Source organism: Lynx canadensis, chromosome A2 (assembly GCF_007474595.2).
Source record: "Lynx canadensis isolate LIC74 chromosome A2, mLynCan4.pri.v2, whole genome shotgun sequence".
Classification (NCBI taxonomy): domain Eukaryota; kingdom Metazoa; phylum Chordata; class Mammalia; order Carnivora; family Felidae; genus Lynx; species Lynx canadensis.
In genome coordinates this window covers 24,013,738-24,029,840 of record NC_044304.2, presented here as the reverse complement: position 1 = coordinate 24,029,840, position 16,103 = coordinate 24,013,738, and the positions used below count along the sequence as shown (strand labels likewise).

The window sequence follows — 16,103 nt, the reverse complement described above, 5'->3', positions numbered from 1 at the left end:
TCAGCAAACTGCCCAGGTCTGAGACTTACAATTAGTCATTGCAGCTTGTGGGATCGTTTGTGAATAACTCAATCGAGATGTGTTTTTACATAAAAGTTCCCCTTGATTAATTGCCCAGGAAATGCTTCCAGTTCATAGAGATTTGTAAATCTGTATCATAAAATATTCCATTCCCAACCGCTCAGTCAGTGAGAAACTTGTGATTTTTTTTTTTTAACCATCGTGTGTTCACGTGTTGCCAGGACTTAGCCTTTAATCGATTTCCACAAAACAACAATGTAAAAATTAAATCCCAACATCTAGAAAAGCTAGAGTTCTTTATTTCCCTTCTATATTCCAAGACATAAACGGATAGCCTGGTTTTTTAGAAGATCCAAATTAAAATGTGGTATTTTTAAAAAGAGAAAAGAAAGAACAAATGGAAAGAAAATCAATTAATTAAAAATACAAGCAACATATGACTTGAGTTAAGTGGTACAAACATGCAGTAAGAATTTGACACGTTATTTTCTAATAGAATGTTGCTTTCCTCATGGGCTGAACTTGGATATGTTAAATTTATAGGGGTTTTCAGTTTCTTCAGTTGGGAAAGGGGAAAATCACTCTTGTTTCCAATTTCTTCTTTGGATGAAAAATAATTCTCATTTTATAAAATAAAACCAGAAATAATTTAGTATTTAAACTAGCAAATGAACTCACTAGTAATAGGAAACATTGCATAAAGTGAAAATATGAGGTGGAGACATTAATAGAACAGAACACTTACAGTTTTAAATGAATTCCTTTTCTTCTGCTTCATCTTAAATTTTAAATATTTTTATTATTTATATAATTAATATTGATGATGTTTTTCTCATAGAAACGAAAAATTTTAATATGAGTTATCATTTAGTGGTGTAGGAAAATTAGTCTATACAATGTGAGTTTAGATTATTTCTTATTTCTAAATTACATGACAGCTACATTTAATACAGTCATTCATCATTATCCTGTAGGAATTTTATACAACTTCAATAATTCCCCAAGCCTCAGCTATTCAGTGGGTAAATGATTTCCTTGAATGCTGCATGAGGCGTGTGAGAGCAGGCTTCCTTCTGTCTGTCTGTCTGTCTTCACAGAGTCTCAGATGGTTTTTAGTCTCCTGTGGTGTCTTATTTTATACAATGGATAGAGCCTTTGCCTAAAGGAGAGATGCCCTCACAGTCATCACTTAGGTGTGGTGTGTGAAAGAAATATAAGTATACATAGGTATATGTAAGTTTTTATGTGTAGTAAGTTTAAGAAGTATGTGTGTGAACTAAATATGTGTGTGTGTATGTATGTGTATATGTGTGTATGTTTGTGTGTGTGTATCTCCTGGTGTGAGAAATAGAGCTTTTGCTGAGTTTTCTGTGGTAAGAAGAAGAAAAGATGCTTGGAACTGCTGATGAAGAATGGTGGTAGCATAGCTTTGGGAAAAAAAAATCTTATAGCCAGATAATGGTGCAGTTTTTTGTTTTTTGGGTTTTTTTTGTTCTTATCTTCGTGGGAGGATTATCCTGGTTAGCAAGTGTTAGCAAGTGAGTTAAATCCAAGAACAATGACAGGTTAGGAAACTGACCTGAGTTGTAGAGTCTAACAGGTTGGGATGGAACCCAGCTCTGCCTCCTTCTAATTGCAGGAGCCCTCCAAGCAAGTTGCTTGCTTGCTCATCCTCATGTTTCTAGTTTATAATGGGGATGGTAATACCTACATCATAGAGTGGTCCTGAGTAATAAACATATACATTGTCCTGTCCAGAGAAATGCCGATAAAATGCTACCTTTCTTTAGCATGCATGCTGATGAACCTGAGTCCTGGTGGCTCCTGTGTGGATTTTAGATGTGACCACAATTCCTCAAAGTTGGGGCACCCTGCCCTTGGGAATTCCAGAAGTCTTGCCATCCAGGTGGAAAGTAGAAAGGGCATGAGAAAACTCCTGTGGATGCTTAGGGTTTTCCTGCATCCCTCCAGGTAAAGATCCTACCATGAGTCCAGTGTGGAAGACTGGGTCCTTTGAGGAAGTAGGCTGGGTCAGGAAGAGGAAAGCATGAGAGGGTTCAGGCGTCTACAGATAGTCTCTGGAGGAAGCCTGAGAGCTTCACTGTATTTTTCAGAATCTTCCTGAAATGAGCAGAGGTCTAGGCTGGCTCTTGGTACTCTCTGACTGTTTTGGTTTGAGTAAATGTCATCAAGTAGAAGACCTTTCCATAGGCAATTGAGAGAACAGGAATGCACTGATTCACAAGAAGAATAGGTGGAGTAAGAGCTGCCCAAATATATTTTATGATTGAGAGGTGGCTGGGAGTTGTCATAACTTACATAGCAGAGCTAAGTCCTGCTCTACAAACCAGGGAGACAAGGGAGGCCACATCTTTATGTCTTTATTGTTTTCAAGTGCCACTTAGATCAGAACCCAGATTGGGAGGCCACACAAACCAGTAAGGCAGAGGCAGACACGTGACCCACATATGACCTCCAGAACCCTTCAATCTGCCTGTCATGCTGCCTCCTAAAGTTTGAGCTTTTAATTGTGGAACTGAGATAACCCAGCACCTCAGATAGGTGCCACCTTTATGGCACTTTGTGAGTCTTGGGTCCTGGGGTTGAGGGCATTGGTAACCTTCTTTCCAACAGCTTTTTCCAGGGTCACTGGAGTAAAGGCGAGCCAGCCTGGAAGCATGGAGAACAGAAGCCACTAGTATCATTACTCTTGTCCTTATCATTAAAACTGCTCTATGGTGGCATTTATAGATCCCTTAGTATATACTGGTACTCATATTATCTCATATATTTCTCCTTTGAGTAAGTATTATTTATTGTTCATATCCTGTTTTACAGATAAGGAAACTGATATAAAAAAATTAATTCACCCTCCTTGGTCCTTCAGTGAAGAAATGGTTGATCAAGAGATTAAACTCATGCAGTCAGGCTTCAAGTCATGGCTCTTAAGCTCACTTTGGTCCCACTGTTACTCTAGACCTGTTGCTAGCTTGAAATCAAGGACTGATCCAGGGCCATCCTGATTCAGCTTGGATGACCCACTGGTGAAAAGCAAAGGAAGGGCACTATTCTGCTTCCAAGCAAAATCATCAGTTCTGTCAGGGCTGAAATTTCTTAAGGAGAGACTGAAGATCAGTGCTCTGTACCTCCCTAGGAATAATGAAGTTGCTGAACTGCAGCAGAAAGGGTGACTTTCACTAGTACTGCACAAAAGGAGACATCTTAATGGAAGCTCTAATGATGAAACTTGGGGACTGACTCACCTCTCACTTCCCTCAGTATGCTGAGGGCTTTAGACATACTACCTGAGTGTGTGTGTGTGTATGTGTGTGTGTCTGCACGCGCGCGTGTGCATGTGCGCACGTAAGTCACTGAACTGCTCTGAGCAGTAATCTCATTGGCCATACAAGGAAGAGGGGGATTTAGCTCTTGTTCCTCCTCATTCTTAAATGCTGTCTCTATCATTTCTAGTCATGACTTTGGTGGTACCTGAGAATCTTTGTTATTGTCAGTTATGTGTTTAAGAATTAGGATGCTTTTATGTGGTACAGATGAGCACTTATGAATGTTATTAATTATGCCTCTTTGTATAGAACATCCATAACTTGCAGATCAAATATAAACATATGATTTCATTAATTCTTGCTTAGAAAGAATCTAAGGCTAAAAGGTATGTAAAGTAAAAATATTTAAAGAAAAATATTAAGTAGCACAAGTAGTACATGTTATAGCAAAAATCACTGAGATGATACACTAATAACTAAAACTTGAGAAACTCTCAACACTATTATTCCTTGGACTTTATACATCAGAGCAATAATTCAGTGGGATGATCCTTGGACAGGAAAAGGGTTTGGGTCAAATTAATAAACATATCTTGCCATGTTCCTTTTTAGAGATTCACAGTGCACTTCACAATAGTAAAGGCTCTGGAAAGTTCTGCGGTATAAGAAACCTGCTCACATTTTTTTTTTTTACATTTAAGTCCTCAAGACTTACTTGGTCCTAACCCTTTTTTGTTTGTTTGTTTTTGTTTTTCTAAAAATTAGTGACATCCCCCAGAGCTAGTGCTGCCAGAACACTGTTGTAAACCACTGAGTTAGAACAACATCATTGAGTGGAATTGAAACAGGTGGCATCATAGTGATGGATTTTGGAAGTGGTTAATTGTGCTGAGGCAATTGTGTGGGGAAGTGGTTTGTTCTGCCTTCTCATGTAATGGGGGGGGGGGAAGTGGCTTATGCCCCCTTTGCCGATAATTCTGCCACTTTGTTATCCTTCACTGATTTTCATTTCATCCGCCACCCACCAGTGATTCTGTTTTACTCATTGTCATTAGACTAAGTTAGAAGAGATTTGAGTTATGAGAAAAAGAGTGGAAAGAACAGGCATTTATTTTTGCAGTGTGTTGTCATGGGGATAAATACTTGGGAAAGTAAAAGGATGCATAAATTTCCATAACCCCTCATTGGCCATAAGTTATGCCTTCCAAATGCCTTAGGTTGCACTGGTGAATATGGTTTGGAAGAAGTTTGAGAAATGGAAAAATGAAGTCTGTTAGATAGATACTGAGCTAAATAGTTTGAAATGGACAATAAAAAGATTGTGAAGTACTTTGAAAGATTAGCACAAACAAAATAAAATAAAGGTTTAGAAAGTTTTAAGTAATTAAAATTAAGTTTGTTTTTATTCTGTTCCCTGGTTTTCACCCACTTGTATAATCCCCCTCATGGGCAGGACTTGTTACTTGAATCTAACCAATAGAATGTGGCAAAGGTGGTGAGTGCCAGTCCCTTGGACAAGGTATGTTATAAGGCAAAGGTGGTGGATGGCACTCCCGTGATTACTTCACCTTGTATAGGACTCCATCTTAGGAGACTGGAGAGAGATTTGTCTGCTGGCCTTGAAGAATCAAACAGCCATACTGTGAACTGCCCATGGAGAGGGCTACATGTCAAGGAACTACGAGCAGCTTCTAGAACCTGAGGGCTGTCTCCAATTCCAGGCAGCAGCCAGTAATAACTAGGAACTTCATTCATTCAGCTGCAAGAAAAAGGGATTCTTCCAACAACCCAAATGAGCCTAGAAGCACATTTTTCTCCAGTAAAGCCAACAGATAAGAAATGCAGTCTGGCTAACATCTTGATTTCAGCCTGGTAAGGCTGGAATCAGAGGGACCAACCAAGCTGTGCCTGGACTTCTGACTCACTGAAGCTGTGAGATAATAAATAAGTGTTGTTTTAGGCTGCTAAGTTTGTGTTAAGTTGCTGCACAGCAATGGAAAACTGACTCAGTGTTAGTCTGGATTATCTTTGGGATGGTCTGATAAGCCATACCTTGGACCAGATCCTAAAGAGAGTATAACTTACTTATTGAGATTAGTGCTTTGCCTCCCTCTTAGAGAAAAAAGATTGTAACTCTCAAAAAGGAATGTCTGGGTCTGGCTAGAATGCTCCATTTACTTTAGTGGCAAAGATCTCATAATAATGTACAATAATATTTTATTATTCTCATGTAGCATAATAGATAAGACCAGGAGCTTTGGCATCATAGAAATGATCCTTCCAATTCTGGGTTTCTACTTATTAACTGTATGATATATGATGTTAGCCTAAACCTCAGGTTCTTCATCTGTGAAATGGGGATAAAAATACTCTCCATGTAAGGATGTTGTTTTGTTTAACTGAGGTTATATTTTTATAGTTCTTAAGCACTTAATATGACATCCAAAAACAGGGTGTTTTTATTATATGGCAATATTTTAACATTGATTTCTGGTAGGAAATAATATAAACTCTGACACGTTATTTCTGTACTTTAATTTGGAAAATCAGCATATAAGATTTTTATCTTCTTATACCTCTGCTTTGTTTTATGTCTGGGCTGCTGCAGACCAATTCCAGATTGGATGCAATAAAAATAGGTCTTGCATACATGAAGTGCCCCTGTGCTCATAGGTTGCTTTGGCTGTATATTGTCTGGGCAAATCGCCCCCAACCTCTGGCCAGACTGTGGAATGTTGGTTTCCTCCAACATTAGCCCCCCGGGGGTCAATTTTCACAGTTTCCATATGTTTTTATATTACCCCAAACTGTAAATACAACTGACACCCTACCAAATTGGCCCTAATGTGCCTGTGTCTAACAGTGGAGTTGTAGGCTTTTAGAAGAATACAATACTCCCTGGAATTGTGGCAATTATAGGAATGTTTTATTTTTAAAGTGTTTAGATTTTTTTATTTGAGAAGTAAATGATGTGCAAGAAGATATGAGTTGGGAACTGGAGAGGAGTTTTAACCTTATGTCTTAGCCCTAACTTGAGTTTGCCCCCATGTTTCCAGAAGTTCTGTCCTAAGATCTGTTACCTGTTATCTGTTATTGTTCTTGCCCTTTTGGTTTCTTCTTAGTTCCCCTTTTTGTTGAGTGTCTACTTTTATCTTCACTTATTTTATCATCTCTAAACTCTTTGTCTCTGATTAAATCTGTCTGTACAGGAAGAGCCAAACTCATTATGATGCAGTGAAGTACCAGGATATGAAATACACTAAACATTTCTTATTGTAGATTCATCCATAAAACCAAATAATTTGTTCAAAAAGTGGTCACATTGAGGTTAACGGGTTCAGAGAACGGAAATTAATAGGGAAATTGCATGGCATCCTTGTTGGTTTTGTGTTCTGCTTCGGAGCTGGGTCTTCATTTCAGTAACTGTTGCTGCCACCATGAAGTTTGAAGCTGTTAAGCTCCCACCTTCCATTCCAAGGCTCCCCTGGTGGAGAGCCAATATTCTTGGGTAATTACCTCATGTGTATCTAGTTCTCTAATAGCCAACCGAGTTGCAGCTCAGGGCATCCTATAAAGTTGGGAGTGGTGTGCCTTAAAGTGGCTGGACTACAGAACAGAGATTGTATTCTGAGAATTTCCGTTGTTATTCTTTAGACCTTTTGGGGGCGGCCTGGGAGAAGAGAAAGTGAGAGTGGTATGAAGGAACTCGGCAACATTCTCCACAGTTGTGTGGCACAGTACAGAGATTGAGGGGATGGAGGTGGCCTCTGGAGCTAGACTGACCGAGAATCCTGCCTCTGCACTCATTCGCACTACAACTTTGGGGAGTTTCCTCATCAGTAGTAGAAATAATCAAAGGACCTGCCTAATAGGGTTGTTGTGAGTATTAAGTGAGCTAATAAGTGTAAGATGCTTAGAGCACCTCCAATGATGTGCGCATGTGCTGCCTGTGCTTATCATTACTACATAGGAGTATTAGAACATGTCTAGACCAGGGTTCAGCAAACTGTAGCCCATGGGCCAAGTCTAGCCCTGCCACCTGTTCATGTAAATAAAGTTTTATTGGAACACAGCCATGCCCATTTTTGTGTATGTTATCTGTGGCTGGTTTCATAGTACAAGGACAAAGTTGAAGCAAAGTTGGTTACTTTCTACAGATGCTGTATGGTTCCCCAAGCCTAAGATATTTACTAGCCTAGCCCTTGATAGAAAAAAGTTTGCTAATCCCTATTTTTAGACTTCAGAAAGCTTTTCTCAGCAGCATTAATGAAAAAAAGGCCATCAGATTGCTGTGAACCATGTAGACTTTTAAAAGCCATCTATTGCTTATGAATTAAATTAGGAAAGAGATACTGTACTGGGTCATTTCTTTTGGGCACGTATTTTTAGATCTTGGGTTTAATTTCAAAAAAATACATTTATAGGAATGAGAACCTGTGTTGTTGTTGTGCTGGTGGCAGGTAGTAATGCCCAGTTGTATTCATCAGCTGTCCAGTCTGATTTCTTTTCACTTTGACTAGATACCATCTCACTGACAATAAGCTGATATTCATTACATGAAATTGAATTCTTCTTTATAGAAAATGCCTTTCTGGAAACAAATATGAGGGCAACCTTAATTCATATAAATCCCTAGATACACATTCCTAAATAATTTTATGGGTTCACATAAAACACCTAGCCAACACAAAGGACCTGTTTCATCCTTTGAATGAACAGGAGCAGGTTTTAGAATTAAATTCAATCCAGAATAACTCTGTTGGTGACAGCAGAGTGGGCATTGTGCTGGATTCTTTAAGAAGAGAATAAGATGGTTGTGATCACTGTAAAGAGGGTGCTTATAGTAGAACAAGGAAGACATTAAAGGATCAGAAATGTGTTGAGTTCTTAGCAAGGCAAGCACAGCATAATTTGGGAATTTGTAATATGGGAAGACTGACCAAGGCTTCCCAGAAGACCTCCTAATAGGGATACATATGAATTACCTGTGATATAAGGGCTGAGATGGGAATGAGGTGAAGAACTTTCTAGAAGAGGAAAGTGCTGTTCAGGGGTCCTGAGGATCCTACAACTCTGTGTATTGAGGGTACAAATGTAAGGCCAGTGTGGCTGAGTAGAGGGAGTAGGTTGAGATAAGACTTGGAGAGGCAGAAGATAGACCTGGTAGGAGTCATGGGAAGAAGCATGACCTTTTCCACAGGTAGTGGAAATCCAATGAGAAGTTTTAAGCAGCAGAGAAATGTGATTCTGTTTGTGTATCAGATACTCTTTCCCCTCTCCTATAGAGAATGAATTAGATGGACGAATTGGAGCTGGCATCATTGCCCAACTTGGAGGTGAGGGTAGCCTGGGCCAGAGAGGATGAGGTTAGAAGTTATTCCTTCAGTGTTGTGAATACCCCAAGATTTGGCCCTGTTCTGACAGTAATGCCTGCCTGGTGGTGCAACAGTCAGTAATCAGTGAAAAATGCAAATAAACGTATCATTACAAGTTGTGGGGGGTGCACTAGAGGAAGGGCATGGAGTGTGATTGTAGCAGTTTTGGTGAAGGGAGGGGATATTGTTGGATTTGATGCCCAGAAAAGGCCCCTGTGAAGACTCTGAAGACATTAAAGTTGAGATCTGAAGGATCAAAGTCAGCCACAGAGGAGGAGTGATGTCTGTAAGAGGAAAAGGTGGGGGAGCCCCAGACAGAGAGACCAGCACATGTCTGTGCCCCGTGGTGAGAGGGACTGAAAGAAGACTGGCTTTTGGATTTCGTGGGTAAAGGTGAAAATCATGTGGGATGAGGCTGGTCGGTTCCACAGATGTGTGTTTCTATTCTCTGGGAAATGGGAAACTGTTGGAGGATTGTACATCAGCAAGGACATCATCTGACTTGTTCTGAAACACTCACTCTCGCTGCTGGCTGGAGAATGGCTTAAAGGGGGCACAAGAGCAGAAACAGGGAGACCAGTGAGGAGAGAAGAGCATCATGGTCTAGGCAGGAAATAATGGTGACTTGAGGTGTTGTGGTAACAGGAGTGATGGAGGCAAAGGGTCTGCATACTCTGGGTTTCCCTGTCTGCATTCCTGCAGGGCACCAAAGCACCATGGGATAGGTGGAGCCATGGTGTCCTGCAGTAGGGGATGCTTGCGGGTCTGTCAACCTTGCTTTGGCTTCTCCTGGTGATGCCAATTTGGACCATATGGGCTGAGAAGCCTGAGCATATAGTCCAGTCTACAGTGAGAGTAATGTAGAACATCACAACACATTTATCACTTGACAGTGAGAAAAACAATCACTCCAGGGCTACCATTCTCAGACCTACATGACCAGTCTGTGCTCTCTGGGTCATGACACCTACATGGGAAGCTAAGCAGCAAGACATTTGTTTGATGAATAGTAAATGGGAGCCAGGCTTTTCGGTCATGTGACCCTTGTAACTGTGTATGATTTGCTCACCAGCAACAGTGTCTTGTTCTTAGATGCCCCAGGATTAAACATTGAGTCCTGAGTAGTATGAAAAACAGGCCAGCCTTTTCCCTTTGAGTGTCCTGTGGGTACATGCCAGTCCTACCAAATGCATCTGGAGGAGGACAAGAGGTATCAGAGAGCACCTGGCTTTCTCCTTGGGGTCTTCCATAAGAGTCCCCTACTATCTGCTCTCTTTAGTGTAGGTACTCAGCCATTGAGTTGCATCCATTCTTAGGGTGGTGCTCTACTGATATCTGAAGGGAGGAGGTTCTTCGGGGCCAGAATAAGGAAGAACAGTTGAAGGAAGTCAGCCCTTCGGAACTTCTCCAGAGTGAAAAATCTACAAGAAAAACAAATCCTTCTCTTGCTGACGGTGACCAGCTCCTGCTGTGTGACCTGCTTTGTAGGTTTTCCCAGTGTGGGTGGGGAAGTCAACAGTGGAGGGAGGGGAGAGTGCATATGGGCTCTAGAAGAGGGGGAGTTAAGTCATATTGGAGCTAAGTCCTAAGACCTTGGCCCTACTTGCTGCTCTTTGCTGGGAGGAGAGCTGGATTCAAGTAGCCACAGCTGGCCAGATACTTTGTCTTTCAGGAAGGACTATCATGCTCATGACACTTAGCACATTTGTATGTGCTATAAAAATATCTTTGGAATAGTTATGTAGCTTTCTAAAATGTATAGCTATGCCGAAATACTGAATGGTATTTGCAAGCGTTAAAAAAGTGGAATCATCTCAGTGGTTACAGTAAAAGCCATTATTATCAGAAATTCTGCATGCAGTACTCATTGTTAGCTTCCATTGTGTGTGTGGCCATCTACTTGTGCAGTCACTTCAGGATCCCAGCTCACTTACCCATGCTTGTCGTGACCTTCCTGCAATGCTTCCATTAGGTTAGCCTTCCAGGAATGCATCTCATCTTATTATTAAGTAAAGCACACTGAAAGCTAAATGAATGACACAGAGGGTTTGATAATGCATTCCAAAGTCCACTGTTTGAGGCATTTCAAATAGCTGCTATTCCAATGTGGGAAGTAAGACACTAGATATGTATTCATGACATTACACAAGACATGATCACATTTATATTATGAGCTAAGAATGAAGCAGAGGAAACATGCTGGAATCTGTTGTAAGCATTTTACCTGTACTAACCTATTAGCTCTTCACAGTAACCCTATGAGTTAGCTACAATTATTTCCATTTTATATATGAAGAAGCTGAAGTACAGAGAGGTTAAGAAACTTGCTCATACTCACACAGTTAGAGAGTGGTGGACTTCTGATGAGAACCCAGGCAACCTAGCTCCAGAGTTTATGCTACTAGCTCCTGCCCTTCAGTGGCTCCTGGAAGATTCTTATATCCCAGAATTGTCTTCCATAGAGGTTACACCATTTTACACTCCCAGTTATACCTACATCTAGTTATTATTTAACCAAGAGAAATGAAACCATATGTCCACAAAAAATTGGTAGAAGAATGTTCATTGCAACCTTATTCTCAACAGCAAAAAATTGGAAATAGCCCAAATATCCATTTAACAAGGGAATAGCTAATCAAACTGTAGTATGTTCATATAATGGAATACCACTTGATTTCAGCTATAAGATGGAACTTAGGCACAATATGAATAAGCCTCAAAAACCTTATGCTGAGTCAGAGAAGTCAGACACAAAAGGGCATGTACTGTATGATTCCATGTATATGAGTTCAAGAACACACAAAACAAATCCATGCAGATGAAATCTGGGATAGTGACTACTTCCTCTCAGGGGTCAGGGACATGAGGCTGGGTGATCGCAATGCTCTATATTTTGATTGGTCAAAAATCATCGATTTTTATACTTAATATCTGTGCATTTTCTTATATGTATTTATACCTCACTTACACACACACACACATACAGTAACACATGGGAACTCCCCCTTCTTCCCTGATCCATTCTGTTCCTCAGTGGTACAATGTTTACAGACTGGTGTGGGGTTTGTAGCAGTTTCCATTTCCATGGATATGTGTAAATAAACATTCAAATAAGCCTTTATATTTTAACATAAATAAGATCAGACTATATGTATTATTCTGCTACCTGCTTTCTTTTTTGATTAACAATATGTCTTAAAGGTTTTTCTGTGTCCATACTTCAGTTTTGCCTTAATCTTCTTAGCTAGCTTGGAGTTCCAGAGTATGAATGTGCTTGATTTCTTCAGCCAATTTCCTTCTGATGGATATTTGGCAGTTTTCAAATTTTTACTTTGACAGTGTAATGTCAAATTTTGTAATGAAAATTTTGTGCATAAATATTCATGCGTATGTGCAGACATTTTTGTAGGCTACTTTCCTGAATTGGGTTTTCTTGGGAAAAAGGTATGGACACTTTGGTGGATACTGCCAAATTAGTTTGGTGGATACTGCCAAATTAGTTATATTATTTTATAACCAATTTTTGTAAGTTACACTCCTCCTGACATCATATGAGAGAGCTAGATTCTGGTATCCTCTCCAACAATGGATATTATCAATCTTTTAAGATGTTTGAGAGAAGGTAGGTAAAAACAAAACAACAACAAAAAAACAGCATCTTGTTTCCGCTGAGATTAAAAAAAAAGAAGTTTTGATTTTTCTCCTTTATACACAATATACATATGAACTTAGAGTAGCGTATGCACCTCTTGCTCCACACTGCCTCCCAGCTATGTGATTCTAGAGGCCATAAAGCCTGACACTTTCTCACCAATAAGTTAGGGAACACTTTCTAATTTTAATTTTAATTTTAATTTGATCCACTGTTCTAGTGAAAAATAGCAGGATTCTGTCCTCTATGATATTCATTCTTAATATAGTAGCCATTGTTGATCTTGATACCTATTGGAATTTTTTTATTTAATCCAAATTCCTTAATGATGTGACATGACTTGCTTAATGACACTAGTCAATTTAAACGGACCCTACCACTGTACTCTCCAACCAACCTAACCCCTCCCCCATAACTGCTTTAAAAAATTTTTATTTAGGGGTGCCTGGGTGGCGCAGTGGTTAAGCGTCCGACTTCAGCCAGGTCACGATCTCGCGGTCCGTGAGTTCGAGCCCCGCGTCGGGCTCTGGGCTGATGGCTCAGAGCCTGGAGCCTGTTTCCGATTCTGTGTCTCCCTCTCTCTCTGCCCCTCCCCCATTCATGCTCTGTCTCTGTCTGTCCCAAAAATAAATAAACGTTAAAAAAAAAATTAAAAAAAAAATAAAAAATTTTTATTTAATGTTTATTATTTTTTTTGAGAGAGAGAGACAGACAGACACACCATGAGCAGGGGAGGGGCGAGAGAGAGAGAGGAGACACCGAATCCGAAGCAGGCACAAAATCTGTCAGCACAGAGCCCGACATGGAGCTCAAACCCACAAACCGTGAGATCACGACCTGACCTGAAGTCGGACGCTTAACTGACTGAGCCACCTAGGTGCCCCCATAACTTTTTTTAAAAATTTGCATCTTGGATATATTTTTAATGGTGTTTCCCTGGAGAAAAAAAAGCTTATCCCTAGGAAACTTTATTTCCGAACATGGAGCAGATCAGTCTCTGGCAGAGGCTTAGAATCTGATTTGCCTCGTGGGTGAGAATTTGGGAAGTGGGTATCAATGACACTTTCTTCTCAGACAGTATTGCTAGAGGGCATTCTGCACCCCAGGAGTTCTAACTTCCTTAGTTTAGTACAATTGAGAGCTGTATGGAGTTTAGCCCTGTTTATCTATACATGTGGGTTTACTTCTGCAGATGGGAGGAGATGCAGGACTGATAAGTCACCTACAGATTTTATTCTTGGAGATGTTGATGCTGAAGTTATTACTAGCAAAAATCACACTGGTTGTTCCTTCAGCAAGTGTCTAGTGAGCTTCTGTGGGGGTATTTTGTCTTTATTGGGGGATCTCACATATTTAAATTTCATGAATTCTCTCCCTCTCCTCCTACCCCATAAATTGCTGTTTCAACCTGTTCTTTCAGGTAACCTTGGCTTCTCTGAGGGATACTTGAGAGAGTGACTGTCTAGTAGGTGAGGTTCTGCTCACTCTTAATCTCTTTCCCACCTCGACCAGAGCAATCCTTCTTTTCCTTTTTGGCTTTTAAGTAAGCTTTTATTAGAAGAAGGAGTTCTGCTGCTAGAAATATATTTGAAAACCATAGCACTTCTTCAAGGGAGTGTGTGTACTTTGTACATATCTATTGATGCTCATGTCTACAAAGATAAGATGATAATTTTCATCACCTTGCTGTGCATGCATCCAAATAGCCAAATTCAGAGTAGTGCCATTCACAACCAAGCTTTTCTTTTCCAATCATTCATGTCCCAAGTCAGACAGCATTTGAATTTCCAGACTTCAGTCTTCCATTTTTCTTAGCCACTTATTTGTATTTCAGGAAAGCTTTAGGGGTGCCTGAGTGGCTCAGTTGGTTAGGTGTCCAACTTTGACTCAGGTCATGATCTCATGGTTCATGAGTTCAAACCCCACATCAGGGTCTATGCGGATAGCTCAGAGCCTGAAGCCTACTTTGAATTCTGTGTGTCTCTTTCTCTCTGCCCTCCCTTACTCCTGCTCTGTCTCTCTCTCAAAAATAAATAAAAACTTAAAAATTTAGAAAAAAAGGAAAGCTTTAAGGGATGCATGGATTTGGAAGTTTGTTTGTTTTTTATTTTTGGATTGAAAAAAAATGAAATATTCCTGAAAGTAAGGTCTATGTTCACACTGCCCTGAGAACTTTGTGGGAGTTCATTATGCAAATGATGTTCATGATAATAGTCTGTTTTCTTTATCAGTGGTACTTGGGGTAAAAAACATTTAGCAGTTGGTTCTAGTTAAATGTGTGCTTTAAAGATATAAAAAGTATTTCTTTATAAAAATGTCCTCTACTTAAACAATCTCTCTAATAACACTGACCTATCACATCCTATCACTGGGCACTGACCTTATTTCCTGAACTGGAAAGTGTGCTTGCCCCAGATTGGTATGAGTTTTGAAATACTATATCCTTGTTCAATTAGGAAGCAAGAGGTTGCTTTCAACATCTTTATAGTAACCAAAAGATAATTTCCTAAAAGAAGATTAGCGTGTAGACTTGAGTTGGTAGTTTCAGATGTGTACCTTACCTATTTGTATAGGATGCAAATAAGGAAATATCAGAGAAAAATTATCTAATCCCAGTGTTGACCAAGTAGATGGCTGTTCTCTCTCACCATAATCCTCTTAATAAGTGTCACTAGGAATACTAAAATCACTGCTTCAGCTGGTACTGTAAATATTCTTAAAGACCAGTGTTCAGAATATTTTCATTAGTAGGAATTCCTGATAGAAGATCATTCAGCTTAATAAACACTTCTCTTGAATTTCATTTTCTTGGAGTGGAAGGGAGTAGCCGAGTATATAATTTTATGCGGACTAGAAATAAAAGTTTCTTATTGAGAGTGTCTTCCATTTAATTAGTAATTGTTTCAATTTGACATGTTTGCTGTGTATAATCTCTTCTCATCTTGTGCACATTTCCATCAGAGCAGTGATTCTCTCTTGGTTGCTCTGGGAATCAGGCTCATTGACAGCAGCTGACTTAGCAATACTGGGGAGGAGAAATTGGGGTCAGGAGTGATCCCAAAAGATTCTGCTCTGCAACCCTCCTCTTTTGGAATCAGTGCTCCTGAGCCCTCTGTACTGCCCTCCTGCCTCCTCACGTGTGGGATTAGATTTATACCAGCTGCCATGGACATGGTTGCCTAAATCTGTGGAATGTTTTGCTAAACGCTGCTGGTGAAATAGTCCACATTAAGCCTATAACTCCTCCCCCCACTTTTTTTAACCCATCCTTTGTCTGTAGTCTTTTACTCACTTGCTTACTTTATGGTTTTGCACTTTGACATCCTGTAGATTCATTAAGAACTTTTAATCTGAACACCAGGGCTTTACTTAACATGATGATTACCCAAATTGTTATTCTGTTTGAGCTAAGTGATGACAATGTATTTGATTGGAACCTTGTAATTGTTATTTTAAAATCAAAGTAATGGATTATGATCTCAGAATAGGAACATGATCCAAAAGAATAATAATAATTAGAAGAGCAACCACTTAGAAGAAAATAAATTCTCCGTCATAGACCAGGGGCCCTTTATTCCCTGAGTCCTGCCTACCTTTGCAGTCCTAGGTTCTACCCCTCTTCCAGACCTTTGCCCTGGGCTAACCTCACTGCAGCCTTCCAGTCCTTAGAAGTAGTTGGTCCTTTCTTGCCTTGGGAATTGCACTTGCTGTTCCCTGCATTTGGGGAGCATCTCTACTGGTGACTTCTTGGCTGGCTCCTTGGAGTCTTAC

General features: G+C 40.0%; 1 protein-coding gene across 1 annotated transcript in view; it reads left to right on the top strand.

Annotated features, from left to right (window-relative positions):
• The window catches only part of ERC2 (ELKS/RAB6-interacting/CAST family member 2), a 937,319-nt gene that overhangs the window by 496,554 nt on the left and 424,662 nt on the right, over positions 1-16,103 (top strand). The window lies entirely within an intron of this gene.